General features: G+C 32.6%; 2 long non-coding RNA genes across 2 annotated transcripts; one reads left to right on the top strand and one right to left on the bottom strand.

Annotated features, from left to right (window-relative positions):
• Window positions 1-10,634: 10,634 nt before the first annotated feature.
• Window positions 10,635-13,402, top strand: LOC148201696 (uncharacterized). Its single transcript, XR_015785173.1, has 2 exons — window positions 10,635-11,490; window positions 12,876-13,402. It is a non-coding gene; the product is annotated as an uncharacterized LOC148201696 (long non-coding RNA).
• Window positions 13,403-14,360: 958 nt separating this feature from the next.
• Window positions 14,361-16,831, bottom strand: LOC148201695 (uncharacterized). Its single transcript, XR_015785196.1, has 2 exons — window positions 16,579-16,831; window positions 14,361-15,072 (listed from the first exon to the last, which is right to left on the bottom strand). It is a non-coding gene; the product is annotated as an uncharacterized LOC148201695 (long non-coding RNA).
• Between the last annotated feature and the right edge of the window lie 2,563 nt (window positions 16,832-19,394).

The following is a 19,394-nucleotide window of genomic DNA, read 5'->3' as shown; positions in this document are numbered from 1 at the left end:
TCCATCAGTCTGAGGATGATATGCCGAGCTCATTCGTAACTGCGTGCTTAAAGCTCTCTGCAATGTTTGCCAAAACCTCGATGTAAATCTCGGGTCTCGGTCTGAGACAATGCTTACAGGCACTCCATGCAACCTCACTATCTCCCGGATATATAACTCTGCCAGCTTCTCCAACGACATCCGTTGATTGATCGGTAGAAAATGAACACACTTTGTCAACCTATCCACGATTACCCAAATAGAATCATAACCCTTCAGTGATCTTGGTAAGTGAGTTACAAAATCAATCGAGATATTGTCTCGTTTCCATTGAGGAATCTTTAGCTGCTGCAACATTCCTCCCGGTCTCTAATGCTCTACCTTATCTTTCTGACATACTAAGCACGACGATACAAACTCAGCCACATCCTTCTTCATTCTGCTCCACCAGAATGAATCCTTCAAATCCTTATACATCTTAGTCATACCAAGGTGTATACTAAGACGACTCTTGTGACCTTCTGCTAAGATCATCTTCCTTAATTTTGTCTTTGCGGGAATGCAAACTCTACTCTTGAACCGAAGTATACCATCAGCATCGAAAATAAAATCTTTAGCCCGATCAATACCCAACAATCCAACTATGTGTTGCAACTCTTGATCTACCATCTGTTCTGTCTTTATCTGCTTTAAGAAGTCACTAGTGATTTCCAAGTGGCTACACCAGATATGGTCTTGATTCACCTGCAAACCCAAATTCATATCTCGAAACTTCTCAACCAATTCTAGTTCCTTTACCATCAAAGAGGCCATGTGAACTTTCTTTCTACTCAGCGCATCAGCAACAACATTTGTCTTTCCTAGATGGTACTGCAACTCAAAATCATAGTCCTTCAAGTACTCTATCCACCTCCTTTGACGCATGCTTCCGCCAACTCGATGTCGTGTGTAGGATATGTCATTGGTCTTCTACCTTGCATCAACACAATACACTTCAAAAGCATCACAGTACCTTACAGGAACCTCCGATAATAACCTGTCAACCCCACAGCTTCTCACCTCAGTCACCGTCGTCGGCCGTCTAATGATAGCCAGACCTCAAGTCAATCTTTGAGCCGAACCATACCGTACTGGGAGAGGCTAGGCTATGATACCACTTGTAACGCCCCGACAACTTACAGGGAATATTGACTGCCCCCACACATCACCATGAGGCTTTCCAATGTGTTTTGTCCTCACTCGCACACTTTCCAGGAAAACTTCTTAGAAGGTCACCCATCCCTAAATTACTCCAGGCTAAGCACGCTTAACCATGAAGTTCTTATGGGTTAGGCTACCGAAAAGCAAATGCATTTTGGTGATATGAGTAGCCAAATCAATATATTTAAGTTATCCTTCAACTGTATAGTCTCATACCTATACAGTCTCTAGATCCCTCTCATTTCGGTGTATGTTCGATTCATCCATGTGTCCCTTCCGTTGGAAGTCTACCAAGAGCCGCTCCTTGTTTGTGCCTCTTGCACTTCGTGCCTCTTGCACCGGCGATCACTCCCCTCCTCGTTAGTGCCCGGGTGTCACATGACACTTCACCGTTAGCCAGCTCAGCTTCTTTTTAACGTCGTTGGTTTTTGAGGACGAAAAATTATGTTTTCCTAAAGCAGAAGGACTAAAAAGTATCTTAGTTTGAAAGAGGGACTAAAAATAAAATCGCTTGATAGTTTAGGAACTAAAAACATATTTAACCCTTACAATTTTCAAAAAAATAAGATCCAATTGAGACGAAAAAAAAACAAAACCAAATCGAGATTCTCACCGAAAAAAGAGACCGATTTAATGTATATTAGCATGTATAACGAGGGAGCTTATATGCCAAAATTGTTTTATATTAGAATTAATATAATTTAATATATTATTTATTAGATTGAGTCAATTGATTATAAATATTAAAAACTGTGTAAAATTTATAACTTTTATTATAATTTAAAAAAATAGACTACATTATTTAATATTCAAAGAATTGAATAATTTAATATTTAAAAGAATTAATCTATTAATAGAATAATGAATTAAATTAAATAACAATTATATTACTATTAATATTAAAATATTTTTTAATTATTTTAGTCACATTATTTAATTGAAATAAATACCGTAAAAAATTAATTTAATTTATTCAAGTTTGAAAAAAATAAATTATATTATCTAGCAATCTAATAAACACGATAATAATGATTGTATGCATTGACTCCTATGCAAGAGGTGGACTTATAGTTTATACAAAAACATAAGATATCTCAAAAAATTGAAAAAAAAATGAGTATTTAAATTGTCACGGTCTTAAGGATTAAGAAAATTTCCATTTTAACAATTTTATTCTTAAAATACATTTCAAATAATTAAAAAAATATAATATATTTAAACTACCAATGAACTTAATTTCTAACGGATATGAAACTATAGCGAAACAATAATAATATTGCTATGAATACCTTTTTATGAATATTCTTGACAGTGTAAATTAAAAATATTGAGAAAACGAAAACTATTTAGAAGACGCTTGAAATTCTTTTCCTTAGATTGGGTCTTCGGTACCTTGATCACATATCGAATTACGTATATTTTCGCGTGTCCTTACGAATACAATAGAGAATCGCATACATTTTTTTTTTCAATGTTAATATGATTTTTCAGCATTATATGAACTTTTTTGCATTGTTATGGGATTTTCCAGATTCATTCACAGAGTATTAAGTTTTATGTTTTATGTTTTTCTGAGCAATTATATTTTGTTTGTATAAATTTAATTAATTTATGTTTAGTCCTAAAAATTATTTTAAGTAAAATAATGTTGAATAAATATATTTCACCCCGAATTCAAAAATAGTACACCTACTGTTAATAAAAAAGTCAACACACGTGAAGTCGAACTACTACATATATCAACTGAGCTAGCATTCAATGTTTTTAATTCTTAATTACATTATTAGTTATATCGCAAAAAGAAAATGAAAAAAAATAAGAGAAAACTTCACACTAAGAGACGAGTTAAATATGTTTTTAGTCTTTTAACTATCAAACGATTTTAAATTCCGTCCCTATTTGAAAGGTTTGTTCATTTTAGTCGTCTTGGTTTTGAAACTTTTATAATTAGTTCTTAAAATTGAACGGCGTTAACTTTTGTTTGATGTAGCAAACTGTGAGCCCACATCTGATGCCAATTTTCCTCATTACTTTCTGTCACGTTGCTTTCTTTTTAGAAATCAGATTAAGTGATTGTCACGTTTTGGTTTCTGAATGAGATTAGGGTTCTTAACTTATTTTTTATTTCAATTTTTCAAGTGGAGCAAAGTAGTTTTACTCGAAGCAAAGTTGTTTTAATCGAAGCAAAGCAAGGAGTTTAAGCAAGGTGGTCGTTGCGGGGGTCCTTACAATGGTCTTGAAAGAAACGGTGGCTGTGAACGCGAACAACAATTACCTCAATCTCAATTCAAAAATTTCCCAATTTCACAAAAAACAAGAACTCGAGAATCAAACAACAAAACTCTGTTCGAACCCTAAACTCAACCACATAAATCCAAGACCCAAGACATGCAAGAAAGTACAGAGGAACAACCCAAAATTTTCCTAACTCAACAAACCCCAAATTCCCAAAATTCCCAGTTTGCGACTCTCCTCTACTTCACGCTGCAAGACCACCACGCTACGAACCAGAACGGAGAAAAGGAAGGAAAAGAAATCTCTCCATAGTACCATGAGCACGTTTCATGGCAGAAAAGGAAGAGAAACTCTCTCGGAGTCGTGCGATGAAGAACTCTGTCATCCCAATCGGAGAAGCCGGAGTCCCTCGCGGAGGTGTCGACGCTGCAAAACGTCCTTGTCGCACCTCGTCGCGCCTCGTCGTCAACGAAGGCGAGATCATGCCTGAGTCGCGCCTCCCGTCATCGCTGCTCCACCGACTATGCTCTCGTTGCACTATCGCTCCGTCATCGCCGCACCATAGAGGGTGTCTGTAGAAGACACTCCAATACTCAAGTAAGTGACTTTGCGTAATAATCTTGTAATAAAGATTAGTCATGAGATTAAAATTACATGTCTTTTCTCTCAAACAAATATTCATAAATTAGTATAATGAGCTTACCATTAGATCTGACTCATTAATTAATGGAAACAGAAAAACAGAATAGCAGCGTATGGAATATAGGAGTATATGAAAACAGAGAGACTGAAATATGCAGTAGTATTATGAGAAAGAAAGAATAGTGTTTTTATACAAGAGAAAAGAAGAGTAAAAGTGTAACAGAAAAGACTAACTGACTTATACAATAAAGGAAAGAAAAGCGGAAAGCGGAGGAAGAAACCTAGGGAAGAAAAGTTATCAAGATAATGGGCGAAACTAATAGCTATGTGGGTGCAAAAAGAAAGCTAGGCAAGCATACAAACATATAACAAAAATAGGAGTGCACCAAGTAAAGCAAAATAAAAAAAATTCAATGAGTGAAGGTGTATGGGATAAAATCCAGTGGTGCATCAGAAAAAAAAACAAGCCCAATATGAATGGGTTGTTTGTAGAAAAGGCCCAAAGCCTAAACCCTTTATTAGGGTTACCAGAATTGGCAATGAGCTCAAGGCTCAACTAAAAAAAAGAAAAAAACAATGGAGTGCAAACAGGGGTTGCGCGTCATCAAGGAGAAGAACCAGCGCACCAGCTAGGCCCAAGGTTGTGTGGTCTACTTTCAACTGGGGGATCTGAAACCGAGCTTTGAACTACTTGCAACATGGCAAACAACCCAAGCAAAGAAACCAGCTGAAGAATCGTTTCTTCTCAAACTTGCTTAGGCAGAGAGGTTTAGTCTAATACACTCATGAAAAGGAAAAAAATACCAAAAGGAAAACTATACAAACAAGAATGCATAAAAATCAGAATCAAATGTAAAAGATACTTGCTCATAAACTCTTTATAAATTAAGGATATTATTAACTACTTGCTTCACAAAATTAACCACATGGTGTCATTAACACAAAATTAACCACATGGTGTCATTAACACAAAATTAACCACATGGTGTCATTAACACAAAATTAACCACATGGTGTCATTAACACAAAATTAACCACATAGTGTCATTAACACAAAATTAACCACATGGTGTCATTAACACAATTAACCACATGGTGTCATTAACCCCTTATAAAGCAAACTTAACCAGTGTGAAATATTTCAATAAGCTAATGATTATCCTAACTACATAAAAGTTATTCTTGCTTTTCTACTGGATTCATGTTGATTTTTACAAGCAGATATTAAATAGGATAAATTGTAATAAATATACATATAAAGACAAACCTAATTTAATATAAACATATTTTATTGCCATATCACAATTTACAAGCACCTAAAGTAGGATTTATCATATTCAATAAATTTCGGATTTAAAAAAGGATGAATTTTTTAAAAACAAGATAAAATAAGATATTTGCACATTAAGCAAGAATCTGCCACCTTTTTTATAAAAGAAAAAGTATGCCATTAGTTTCATTAGCCACGTTCTAATCACATCTTTCATACTATCCTAATCTTTATTTGTCATCACAAATAAGTGTGGCCAATATATTGTTTCAACTTCCGACAACATTTATACAACAAAATAGCACATACCCAGACAACTACAATAGTAGTTGTTTGTCTTTCAAAGACAATGCTATTCCACCCGTTTTTCCACTCTACCATCAACTAACATAGACAGAGCACCTTTACAGGTTGTATATACAAAATCATGTCTAAAAATTTCCACAAATGTATATGCAAAATCAGAAAGTGGTATATAAAATTTCAGACGAAAAATAAAACAAGGTAAAGGACCAACCTGTTGCAATAGCCATGAATAGCGGACGGAAGGGAGTTCGCAATAGCCGTGAATAGCGAATCAACTCTTTAGTTGTTAATGCCCACGAAAATGATGGAGGAAGTGAGCTCCTTGGTCGTGGATGAGTCGTGGATGAGTCATGGATGAGTCGTGGATGAGTCGTGGAAGAGAAGAATCCGCGAAAGATTGAGTTAAAAGAAGGAATTTCTGACCCTATCCCAAACCCTATCGTCCTCCTAAGGGCTCTGGGGGCTTCAGAAAAGATCCCATTAAATGGGCCATATATTAAGTACTAAAAAAATGCTAAAAACTATTTTTTATAATTTATCCTTTTTATTTCTTGTCTTTATTTTACAATTTTTTTATTACATTTATAAAAATACAGTGAATGCGTAAGTTAATATGGATGCATCGAAAGTAAGTGGAATAATTAGGTTTTAGGAATGATAACAAAAAATAAAATAAAAAGAAACACAAGGCTTGGGATGATGTCCAGCGGATGGAAAATAGGGGTAAGGAAGTGGGCCAAGGCCCAAACCCTTATTTAGGGTTTTCTTGCTCGGGTGTTACTCCCTCCACCACCACATTTTTTCTTTCCAACTCTGTTACATATTTTTTTAATTATAAAAATAACATTTTTAAATTACAAAAATAACCTTTTTACTTTTCAAATCTTAATTATTTACTTTAACCCTAAAATTTATCTTTCTACCCCTTCTCACCCAACTCTGTCAGATTTCCATCTCTACTCCATCACATATGTTTTCTCATCTTCCACCTTTCTTCTATATCTGATTTATAAAAATACTCGTCAAACAAATATAAAAATAATAACATAATAAAATTATATATTTCATATGATTAAACTAATAAATAATTTTTTATATAACTATAAAATTATTAAAAAATACAAAAGTCATATATAAAAATATATATTATACAAAAACCCTAACTATATATAATGTGCAAAATAAATAAAAAATCTAAATATATACTAATAACAATAAAGATCCTCAAACGGATGTTGACATCCGTTTTTCCTTAAACGGATGTTGACATCCATTGACGGATGCTCCCATCCGTTTAAAAATTATACGGTTTATATTTTAGGGTTTTATTACGCACCTTCACGCCTCTGAACCTCTCATGCCTCACGTCTCTGAACCTGCACCTTGAAGCACCACCACACTACACGTTAAGGATGAATTGTTTTCCCCACTTCCAATCTTACTAAACACAAAGTCCACCACACTCTCACGTCATAGTTCTATAAAATAGAAGAAAAAGTGGAACGGAAGAGACAACCAGGAGACGTGTAACGTAAGAAATAAAGAGGAAAAATAATAAAGAGAAAGAGGAAAGAATGATAAAAAGAATAAATACTCATGTAGAGAGATTTTAAATAATATTAACCCTAAAATTTTAATAAGGGTAAAATAGGAATGAAAAAAATAAAGAAAAGGGTAAAAGAGGAATGAGGTGGTAGAGAAAGCAAGTGGTGATGGTAGAGGGAGTAACACCCCTCTGTTCCAGTCCAGCGTGCCTCCAACCTCCTTCCCTCTCTCACTGTTTGCTCCCCTCCCCCAACAAACTTTCTTTTATCCGTCCTGCCTTTTCTTTTTCTTTTTTTTAATTATAATAAAAACAAAACTATTAGACGTTTCAAATCTTTTTTCTTTTTTTTGTTTTCTCTTTCTCTTTTTCTATATTAAAAATAAAAAGTAAAAATGAAAATCAAAAAGTAAAATGAAAATTACAAAAAAAAGTTCAAAAATAAAAGTAAAATAAAAATATAAAAATATAAAAATAAAAATAAGTAAATAGAAAAAACATACAACATAATAAAATAGAACATCAGAAAACATCATGACTAAAACTCAAACCCAATGCTTCGTCGTTTAATGGAAAATTTTTAAATAAAATATCACAATATTTTAACATAATAATAATAATTTAAAATATATAATTATTTATTATTTATTTTATCTCATATAAATATTTTTCATGGGTCTCATATTTTGACTTCAACAATAGTTGTATCTTCTTACTTGAATTGAAACTTTGTTTAAAAGTATATTTAAAAAGCTTTCGAAAATTATAACGTAACGTTGGAAAATGATTAAAGTACGTAGTATGTGGAAATAAACAAATTTTAGAACTTTTCAAACAAGTGGTTTTTGTGTAAACAGATGTTGAAGATTTGACCATTAGTTTCTATATTTCTTTAGTCCAGCTACCGTTTTCTACCCGTAATGGTCACTTAACTCTTCCAATCAAATCTAACCACAAGAAATCGAGGTACTCAGACTACACACTTGCATGCAGCCAAAACCTAGTTTTTCAGGGAATATAAGAACGAACGACTAAGGGAAAACTTACCAGCTTCAGCTTCTGAAACTGTTCGGTCCAACTTGAAGCTCACGGCTCAGAGAACGTTCCTACGGTTTCTGAAAGTTGATCGGAGGAAGGAGTGGTGAGTTACAGTAGAGAGAAGATAGGGTTTTTCTAGAGAGAAGGTGGAGAAGAAGAAAGGTCAGGGCTTTGTGAGAAAGAAGGTGCATGCAGAGAGTGGAAAGAAGTGTTTTCAGAAAAATCAGTTTTCTTCCCAACGTCAAACGGACGTGCACTCTCATACGGACACCTGTTTTCCACTACTGATTCAGAAGGTTCCAAATTGACACTTGGCGACGTGCGTCAGAGCTCGTGAGTGCGTTTTAAATGATACTAAGCGTGTGGCGTGATGCATTTATGAGATTTGACAGGTGGTGTGCAGTGTTAATTTCCAAGGTCTTACAAAAAATAAACCCAAAATGAAGATAAAATGAAAGTGGAAATAAAGGTGAAAAAGATACAAAATTTGACACATTTTTATTTTATTCAAACTATCCGGACAAAATTGGGTGTTGACAGTATTTATTATTATTGATTATTTAACGATTATTTTTACTGATTGGTTAACTGTTTGTCCGCTCGTTTTGTTGGCCTAAGAGGTATCATCGATCGGCCATGAGCTCAAAATAACTTAGAGGCTCTCTTGCACCTCTACCATTGGATCAGCTATGAGTCCATAGTAACAAATATTATAAACTAATCTTCATTTTAATATTCCCAAAAATCACACATTAAACATAAAAAAAAAACATGAAAATTGTTGGGTATGTCACCTTTGCCTACTCTTTAGTGAGGAAAATTTGACTAAAGAAATATAGAAACTAATGGTCAAATCTTCAACATCTGTTTACAAAAAACCACTTGTTTGAAAAGTTCTAAAATTTGTTTATTTCCACACGTACTTTAATCATTTTCCAACGTTACGTTATAATTTTCGAAAGCTTTTTAAATATACTTTTAAACAAAGTTTCAATTCAAGTAAGAAGATACAACTATTGTTGAAGTCAAAATATGAGACCCATGCAAAATATTTATATGAGATAAAATAAATAATAAATAATTATATATTTTAAATTATTATTATTATGTTAAAATATTGTGATATTTTATTTAAAAATTTTCCATTAAACGACGAAGTATTGGGTTTGAGTTTTAGTCATGATGTTTTCTGATGTTCTATTTTATTATGTTGTATGTTTTTTCTATTTACTTATTTTTATTTTTATATTTTTATATTTTTATTTTACTTTTATTTTTGAACTTTTTTTTGTAATTTTCATTTTACTTTTTGATTTTCATTTTTACTTTTTATTTTTAATATAGAAAAAGAGAAAGAGAAAACAAAAAAAAGAAAAAAGATTTGAAACGTCTAATAGTTTTGTTTTTATTATAATTAAAAAAAAAGAAAAAGAAAAGGCAGGACGGATAAAAGAAAGTTTGTTGGGGGAGGGGAGCAAACGGTGAGAGAGGGAAGGAGGTTGGAGACATGCTGGACTGGAACAGAGGGGTGTTACTCCCTCTACCATCACCACTTGCTTTCTCTACCACCTCATTCCTCTTTTACCCTTTTCTTTATTTTTTTTCATTCCTATTTTACCCTTATTAAAGTTTTAGGGTTAATATTATTTAAAATCTCTCTACATGAGTATTTATTCTCTTTATCATTCTTTCCTCTTTCTCTTTATTATTTTTCCTCTTTATTTCTTACGTTACACGTCTCCTGGTTGTCTCTTCCGTTCCACTATTTCTTCTATTTTATAGAATTATGACGTGAGAGTGTGGTGGACTTTGTGTTTAGTAAGATTGGAAGTGGGGAAAACAATTCATCCTTAACGTGTAGTGTGGTGGTGCTTCAAGGTGCAGGTTCAGAGACGTGAGGCATGAGAGGTTCAGAGGCGTGAAGGTGCGTAATAAAACCCTAAAATATAAACCGTATAATTTTTAAACGGATGGGAGCATCCGTCAACGGATGTCAACATCCGTTTAAGGAGAAACGGATGTTGACATCCGTTTTTCCTTAAACGGTTGTTGACATCCGTTGACGGATGCTCACGTCCGTTTAAAGATTATACGTTTATTTTACAGTTTTTTTTATATTAATTTTAAAGATATTTAAATAATATAATTTATATTTTTTGATATATTATTTTTGAATATATTTTGATGTATTTTAATAATGTATTTTTTAGGATCTTTATTGTTATTAGTATATATTTAGATTTTTTATTTATTTTTCACATTATATATAGTTAGGGTTTTTGTATAATATATATTTTTATATATGACTTTTGTATTTTTTAATAATTTTATAGTTATATAAAAAATTATTTATTAGTTTAATCATATGAAATATATAATTTTATTATGTTATTATTTTTATATTTGTTTGACGAGTATTTGTTTGACGAGTATTTTTATAAATCAGATATAGAAGAAAGGTGGAAGATGAGAAAACAGATGTGATGGAGTAGAGATGGAAATCTGACAGAGTTGGGAGGTGGGTGAGAAGGGGTAGAAAGATAGATTTTAGGGTTAAAGTAAATAATTAAGATTTGAAAAGTAAAAAGGTTATTTTTGTAATTTAAAAAGGTTATTTTTATAATTAAAAAAATATGTAACAGAGTTGGAGAGGTGGAAAGAAAAAATGTGGTGGTGGAGGGAGTAACACCCGAGCAAGAAAACCCTAAATAAGGGTTTGGGCCTTGGCCCACTTCCTTACCCCTATTTTCCATCCGCTGGACATCATCCCAAGCCTTGTGTTTCTTTTTATTTTATTTTTTGTTATCATTCCTAAAACCTAATTATTCCACTTACTTCCGATGCATCCATATTAACTTACGCATTCACTGTATTTTTATAAATGTAATAAAAAAATTGTAAATTAAAGACAAGAAATAAAAAGGATAAATTATAAAAAATAGTTTTTAGCATTTTTTTAGTACTTAATATATGGCCCATTTTCTTTGGCCCATTTAATGGGATCTTTTCTGAAGCCCCCAGAGCCCCTAGGAGGACGGTAGGGTTTGGGATAGGGTCAGAAATTCCTTCTTTTCACTCAATCTTTCGCGGATTCTTCTCTTCCACGACTCTTCAACGACTCATCCACGACTCATCCATGACTCATCCACGACTCATCCACGGCCAAGGGGCTCACTTCCTCCATCATTTTCGTGGGCATTAACAACTAAAGAGTTGATTCACTATTTTTGGCTATTGCGAACTCCCTTCCGTCCGCTATTCACGGCTATTGCAACAGGTTGGTCCTTTACCTTGTTTTATTTTTCGTCTGAAATTTTATATACCACTTTCTGATTTTGCATATACATTTGTGGAAATTTTTAGACATGATTTTGTATATACAACCTGTAAAGGTGCTCTGTCTATGTTAGTTGATGGTAGAGTGGAAAAACGGGTGGAATAGCATTGTCTTTGAAAGACAAACAACTATTATTGTAGTTGTCTCGGTATGTGCTATTTTGTTGTATAAATGTTGTCGGAAGTTGAAACAATATATTGGCCACACTTATTTGTGATGACAAATAAAGATTAGGATAGTATGAAAGATGTGATTAGAACATGGCTAATGAAACTAATGGCATACTTTTTCTTTTATAAAAAAGGTGGCATATTCTTGCTTAATGTGCAAATATCTTAATTTATCTTGTTTTTAAAAAAATTCATCCTTTTTTAAATCCGAAATTTATTGAATATGATAAATCCTACTTTAGGTGCTTGTAAATTGTGATATGGCAATAAAATATGTTTATATTAAATTAGGTTTGTCTTTATATGTATATTTATTACAATTTATTCTATTTAATATATGCTTGTAAAAATCAACATGAATCCAATAGAAAAGCAAGAATAACTTTTATGTGGTTAGGATAATCATTAGCTTATTGAAATATTTCACACTGGTTAAGTTTGCTTTATAAGGGGTTAATGACACCATGTGGTTAATTTTGTGTTAATGACACCATGTGGTTAATTTTGTGAACCAAGTAGTTAATAATATCCTTAATTTATAAAGAGTTTATGAGCAAGTATCTTTTACATTTGATTCTGATTTTTATGCATTCTTGTTTGTATAGTTTTCCTTTTGGTATTTTTTTTCCTTTTCATGAGTGTATTAGACTAAACCTCTCTGTCTAAGCAAGTTTGAGAAGAAACGATTCTTCAGCTGGTTTCTTTGCTTGGGTTGTTTGCCATGCTGCAAGTTGTTCAAAGCTCGGTTTAAGATCCCCCAGTTGAAAGTAGACCACACAACCTTGGGCCTAGCTGGTGCGCTGGTTCTTCTCCTTGATGACACGCAGCCCCTATTTGCACTCCATTGTTTTTTTCATTTTTTTCTTTCTTTTAGTTGAGCCTTGAGCTCATTGCCAATTCTGGTAACCCTAATAAAGGGTTTAGGCTTTGGGCCTTTTCTACAAACAACCCATTCATATTGGGCTTGTTTTTTTTTTCTTTTCTAATGCACCACTGGATTTTATCCCATACACCTTCACTCATTGAATTTTTTTTATTTTGCTTTACTTGGTGCACTCCTATTTTTGTTATATGTTTGTATGCTTGCCTAGCTTTCTTTTTGCACCCACATAGCTATTAGTTTCGCCCATTATCTTGATAACTTTTCTTCCCTAGGTTTCTTCCTCCGCTTTCCGCTTTTCTTTCCTTTATTGTATAATATGGGTAATGCTGAAGCCCATAATGTTGAAGATATTGAAGTTGAAGATATTGAAGAAGATGTTGAAGAAGCATTAGGAGCTATAGGTAATGTTCAAGTCCATGTCGAAGGAGCACAAGGAGTTATGGATAATGTTCAAGCTGTTGAAGATGTTGAAGAAGCCGAAGAAGAATATTATGATGCACTGGATGGATTTTCTGATACTGACGAAGAAGAACATGGAAACAAAGAAGAACATGGAAACAAAGAAGAACATGGAGACGTTCCTTTCTATATTTTCTTAAGGTAGGAAGGAGTTAGAAATTTTCTTGCAGCGTATTTCCTCTTCGTTCTAACATTTATGACTAGTGCTGCTGATGTTGACTCCCTGATGAAAGCTGCTTGGTATAGTTTGTTTATCGGGCTTCTACTAATACCGATAAATGAAACTCCAATTTACAAGTTCCGAAATATGAAAAGGGGAATAATAAAATTTATAATAGTATGCATCGTATCAGCACTATATTATCTTATAGCCGGTTCATGGCTTATTTATATTTGTACGGGAATTCCTTCCCATATCCTCATAATCGCAATGATAGTTGTTGTTAGCGTTTTGATTCTGATAATCGTACCACAAGTTGAACCTATCTTTGATGTTTATGCAGGCGGTTGGTACACTTTCCTATTTTTTTTATGGTGCATTATAGTAATGATAGGTAGCTATTATATTAATAAAATATTTTCTTAGACTAGCTTTATGATTATGTAATCTTTGAGATACTATGACTTCAGTTTTATGATTATATAATCTCTGAAATACCATGACTTCAGTATTAATATGATTTTTCAGTGTTCAGGAATACAGTAGAGAATCGCATACATGATTACTATTTTGTCAGATTATATGAACTTTTGTGCATTGTTATGGGATTTTCCAGATTCATTCACAGAGTATTAAGTTTTATGTTTTTCAACTGAGTTAGCATTCAATGTTTTTAATTCTTACATTATTAGTTATATGACAAAAAAAAAATTCACACACTGAGATACTTTTTATTTGATTAAAAAGAAAAAATACTCTTAAAGGAAAAATTATGAAATTACCTCATTGTTTTGTTCCTTTAAAAGTTTTGATAGAAAATGAAAAATAATAATTTTAGTTTCTCATAAAAAAAACAATAGACCCTGATAATTTAGAATATTTTTCAAAATATACTGTTTTTTAAATAACAATGCACAAAAGTTCATATAGTCTGACAAAATAGTAATCATGTATGCGATTCTCTACTCGTGAATACTGAAAAATCATATTAATACTGAAGTCATAGTATTTCAGAGATAATATAATCATAAAACTGAAGTCATAGTATCTCAAAGATTACATAATCATAAAGCTAGTCTAAGAAAATATTTTATTAATATAATAGCTACCTATCATTACTATAATGCACCATAAAAAAAATAGGAAAGTATACCAACCTCCTGCATAAACATCAAAGATAGGTTCAACTTGTGGTACGATTATCAGAATCAAAACGCTAACAGCAACTATCACTGCGATTATGAGGATATGGGAAGGAATTCCCGTACAAATATAAATAAGCCATGAACCGACTATAAGATAATATAGTGCTGATACGGTGCATACTATTATAAATTTTATTATTCCCCTTTTCATATTTCGGAACTTGTAAATTGGAGTTTCATTTATCGGTATTAGTAGAAGCCCGATAAACAAACTATTCCAAGCAGCTTTCATCAGGGAGTCAACATCAGCAGCACTAGTCATAAATGTTAGAACGAAGAGGAAATACGCTGCAAGAAAATTTCTAACTCCTTCCTGCCTTAAGAAAATATAGAAAGGAACGTCTCCATGTTCTTCTTTGTTTCCATGTTCTTCTTTGTTTCCATGTTCTTCTTCGTCAGTATCAGAAAATCCATCCAGTGCATCATAATATTCTTCTTCGGCTTCTTCAACATCTTCAACAGCTTGAACATTATCCATAACTCCTTGTGCTCCTTCGACATGGACTTGAACATTACCTATAGCTCCTAATGCTTCTTCAACATCTTCTTCAATATCTTCAACTTCAATATCTTCAACATTATGGGCTTCAACATTACCCATATTATACAATAAAGGAAAGAAAAGCGGAAAGCGGAGGAAGAAACCTAGGGAAGAAAAGTTATCAAGATAATGGGCGAAACTAATAGCTATGTGGGTGCAAAAAGAAAGCTAGGCAAGCATACAAACATATAACAAAAATAGGAGTGCACCAAGTAAAGCAAAATAAAAAAAATTCAATGAGTGAAGGTGTATGGGATAAAATCCAGTGGTGCATCAGAAAAAAAAACAAGCCCAATATGAATGGGTTGTTTGTAGAAAAGGCCCAAAGCCTAAACCCTTTATTAGGGTTACCAGAATTGGCAATGAGCTCAAGGCTCAACTAAAAAAAAGAAAAAAACAATGGAGTGCAAACAGGGGTTGCGCGTCATCAAGGAGAAGAACCAGCGCACCAGCTAGGCCCAAGGTTGTGTGGTCTACTTTCAACTGGGGGATCTGAAACCGAGCTTTGAACTACTTGCAACATGGCAAACAACCCAAGCAAAGAAACCAGCTGAAGAATCGTTTCTTCTCAAACTTGCTTAGGCAGAGAGGTTTAGTCTAATACACTCATGAAAAGGAAAAAAATACCAAAAGGAAAACTATACAAACAAGAATGCATAAAAATCAGAATCAAATGTAAAAGATACTTGCTCATAAACTCTTTATAAATTAAGGATATTATTAACTACTTGCTTCACAAAATTAACCACATGGTGTCATTAACACAAAATTAACCACATGGTGTCATTAACACAAAATTAACCACATGGTGTCATTAACACAAAATTAACCACATGGTGTCATTAACACAAAATTAACCACATAGTGTCATTAACACAAAATTAACCACATGGTGTCATTAACACAATTAACCACATGGTGTCATTAACCCCTTATAAAGCAAACTTAACCAGTGTGAAATATTTCAATAAGCTAATGATTATCCTAACTACATAAAAGTTATTCTTGCTTTTCTACTGGATTCATGTTGATTTTTACAAGCAGATATTAAATAGGATAAATTGTAATAAATATACATATAAAGACAAACCTAATTTAATATAAACATATTTTATTGCCATATCACAATTTACAAGCACCTAAAGTAGGATTTATCATATTCAATAAATTTCGGATTTAAAAAAGGATGAATTTTTTAAAAACAAGATAAATTAAGATATTTGCACATTAAGCAAGAATCTGCCACCTTTTTTATAAAAGAAAAAGTATGCCATTAGTTTCATTAGCCACGTTCTAATCACATCTTTCATACTATCCTAATCTTTATTTGTCATCACAAATAAGTGTGGCCAATATATTGTTTCAACTTCCGACAACATTTATACAACAAAATAGCACATACCCAGACAACTACAATAGTAGTTGTTTGTCTTTCAAAGACAATGCTATTCCACCCGTTTTTCCACTCTACCATCAACTAACATAGACAGAGCACCTTTACAGGTTGTATATACAAAATCATGTCTAAAAATTTCCACAAATGTATATGCAAAATCAGAAAGTGGTAGATAAAATTTCAGACGAAAAATAAAACAAGGTAAAGGACCAACCTGTTGCAATAGCCATGAATAGCGGACGGAAGGGAGTTCGCAATAGCCGTGAATAGCGAATCAACTCTTTAGTTGTTAATGCCCACGAAAATGATGGAGGAAGTGAGCTCCTTGGTCGTGGATGAGTCGTGGATGAGTCGTGGAAGAGAAGAATCCGCGAAAGATTGAGTTAAAAGAAGGAATTTCTGACCCTATCCCAAACCCTACCGTCCTCCTAAGGGCTCTGGGGGCTTCAGAAAAGATCCCATTAAATGGGCCATATATTAAGTACTAAAAAAATGCTAAAAACTATTTTTTATAATTTATCCTTTTTATTTCTTGTCTTCATTTTACAATTTTTTTATTACATTTATAAAAATACAGTGAATGCGTAAGTTAATATGGATGCATCGAAAGTAAGTGGAATAATTAGGTTTTAGGAATGATAACAAAAAATAAAATAAAAAGAAACACAAGGCTTGGGATGATGTCCAGCGGATGGAAAATAGGGGTAAGGAAGTGGGCCAAGGCCCAAACCCTTATTTAGGGTTTTCTTGCTCGGGTGTTACTCCCTCCACCACCACATTTTTTCTTTCCAACTCTGTTACATATTTTTTTAATTATAAAAATAACATTTTTCAATTACAAAAATAACCTTTTTACTTTTCAAATCTTACTAATTTACTTTAACCCTAAAATTTATCTTTCTACCCCTTCTCACCCAACTCTGTCAGATTTCCATCTCCACTCCATCACATATGTTTTCTCATCTTCCACCTTTCTTCTATATCTGATTTATAAAAATACTCGTCAAACAAATATAAAAATAATAACATAATAAAATTATATATTTCATATGATTAAACTAATAAATAATTTTTTATATAACTATAAAATTATTAAAAAATACAAAAGTCATATATAAAAATATATATTATACAAAAACCCTAACTATATATAATGTGCAAAATAAATAAAAAATCTAAATATATACTAATAACAATAAAGATCCTCAAAAATACATTATTAAAATACATCAAAATATATTCAAAAATAATATATCAAAAAATATAAATTATATTATTTAAATATCTTTAAAATTAATATAAAAAAAACTGTAAAATAAACGTATAATCTTTAAACGGTGTGAGCATCCGTCAACGGATGTCAACAACCGTTTAAGGAAAAACGGATGTCAACATCCGTTTCTCCTTAAACGGATGTTGACATCCGTTGACGGATGCTCCCATCCGTTTAAAAATTATACGGTTTATATTTTAGGGTTTTATTACGCACCTTCACGCCTCTGAACCTCTCATGCCTCACGTCTCTGAACCTGCACCTTGAAGCACCACCACACTACACGTTAAGGATGAATTGTTTTCCCCACTTCCAATCTTACTAAACACAAAGTCCACCACACTCTCACGTCATAGTTCTATAAAATAGAAGAAAAAGTGGAACGGAAGAGACAACCAGGAGACGTGTAACGTAAGAAATAAAGAGGAAAAATAATAAAGAGAAAGAGGAAAGAATGATAAAAAGAATAAATACTCATGTAGAGAGATTTTAAATAATATTAACCCTAAAATTTTAATAAGGGTAAAATAGGAATGAAAAAAATAAAGAAAAAGGTAAAAGAGGAATGAGGTGGTAGAGAAAGCAAGTGGTGATGGTAGAGGGAGTAACACCCCTCTGTTCCAGTCCAGCGTGCCTCCAACCTCCTTCCCTCTCTCACCGTTTGCTCCCCTCCCCCAACAAACTTTCTTTTATCCGTCCTGCCTTTTCTTTTTCTTTTTTTTTAATTATAATAAAAACAAAACTATTAGACGTTTCAAATCTTTTTTCTTTTTTTTGTTTTCTCTTTCTCTTTTTCTATATTAAAAATAAAAAGTAAAAATGAAAATCAAAAAGTAAAATGAAAATTACAAAAAAAAGTTCAAAAATAAAAGTAAAATAAAAATATAAAAATATAAAAATAAAAATAAGTAAATAGAAAAAACATACAACATAATAAAATAGAACATCAGAAAACATCATGACTAAAACTCAAACCCAATGCTTCGTCGTTTAATGGAAAATTTTTAAATAAAATATCACAATATTTTAACATAATAATAATAATTTAAAATATATAATTATTTATTATTTATTTTATCTCATATAAATATTTTGCATGGGTCTCATATTTTGACTTCAACAATAGTTGTATCTTCTTACTTGAATTGAAACTTTGTTTAAAAGTATATTTAAAAAGCTTTCGAAAATTATAACGTAACGTTGGAAAATGATTAAAGTACGTAGTATGTGGAAATAAACAAATTTTAGAACTTTTCAAACAAGTGGTTTTTGTGTAAACAGATGTTGAAGATTTGACCATTAGTTTCTATATTTCTTTAGTCCAGCTACCGTTTTCTACCCGTAATGGTCACTTAACTCTTCCAATCAAATCTAACCACAAGAAATCGAGGTACTCAGACTACACACTTGCATGCAGCCAAAACCTAGTTTTTCAGGGAATATAAGAACGAACGACTAAGGGAAAACTTACCAGCTTCAGCTTCTGAAACTGTTCGGTCCAACTTGAAGCTCACGGCTCAGAGAACGTTCCTACGGTTTCTGAAAGTTGATCGGAGGAAGGAGTGGTGAGTTACAGTAGAGAGAAGATAGGGTTTTTCTAGAGAGAAGGTGGAGAAGAAGAAAGGTCAGGGCTTTGTGAGAAAGAAGGTGCATGCAGAGAGTGGAAAGAAGTGTTTTCAGAAAAATCAGTTTTCTTCCCAACGTCAAACGGACGTGCACTCTCATACGGACACCTGTTTTCCACTACTGATTCAGAA

This window comes from Vigna umbellata, chromosome 3 (assembly GCF_029865625.1).
Source record: "Vigna umbellata cultivar VRB3 chromosome 3, Vumbellata_1.0, whole genome shotgun sequence".
Lineage (NCBI taxonomy): Eukaryota > Viridiplantae > Streptophyta > Magnoliopsida > Fabales > Fabaceae > Vigna > Vigna umbellata.
This window is presented reverse-complemented; position numbering and strand designations above follow the sequence as displayed.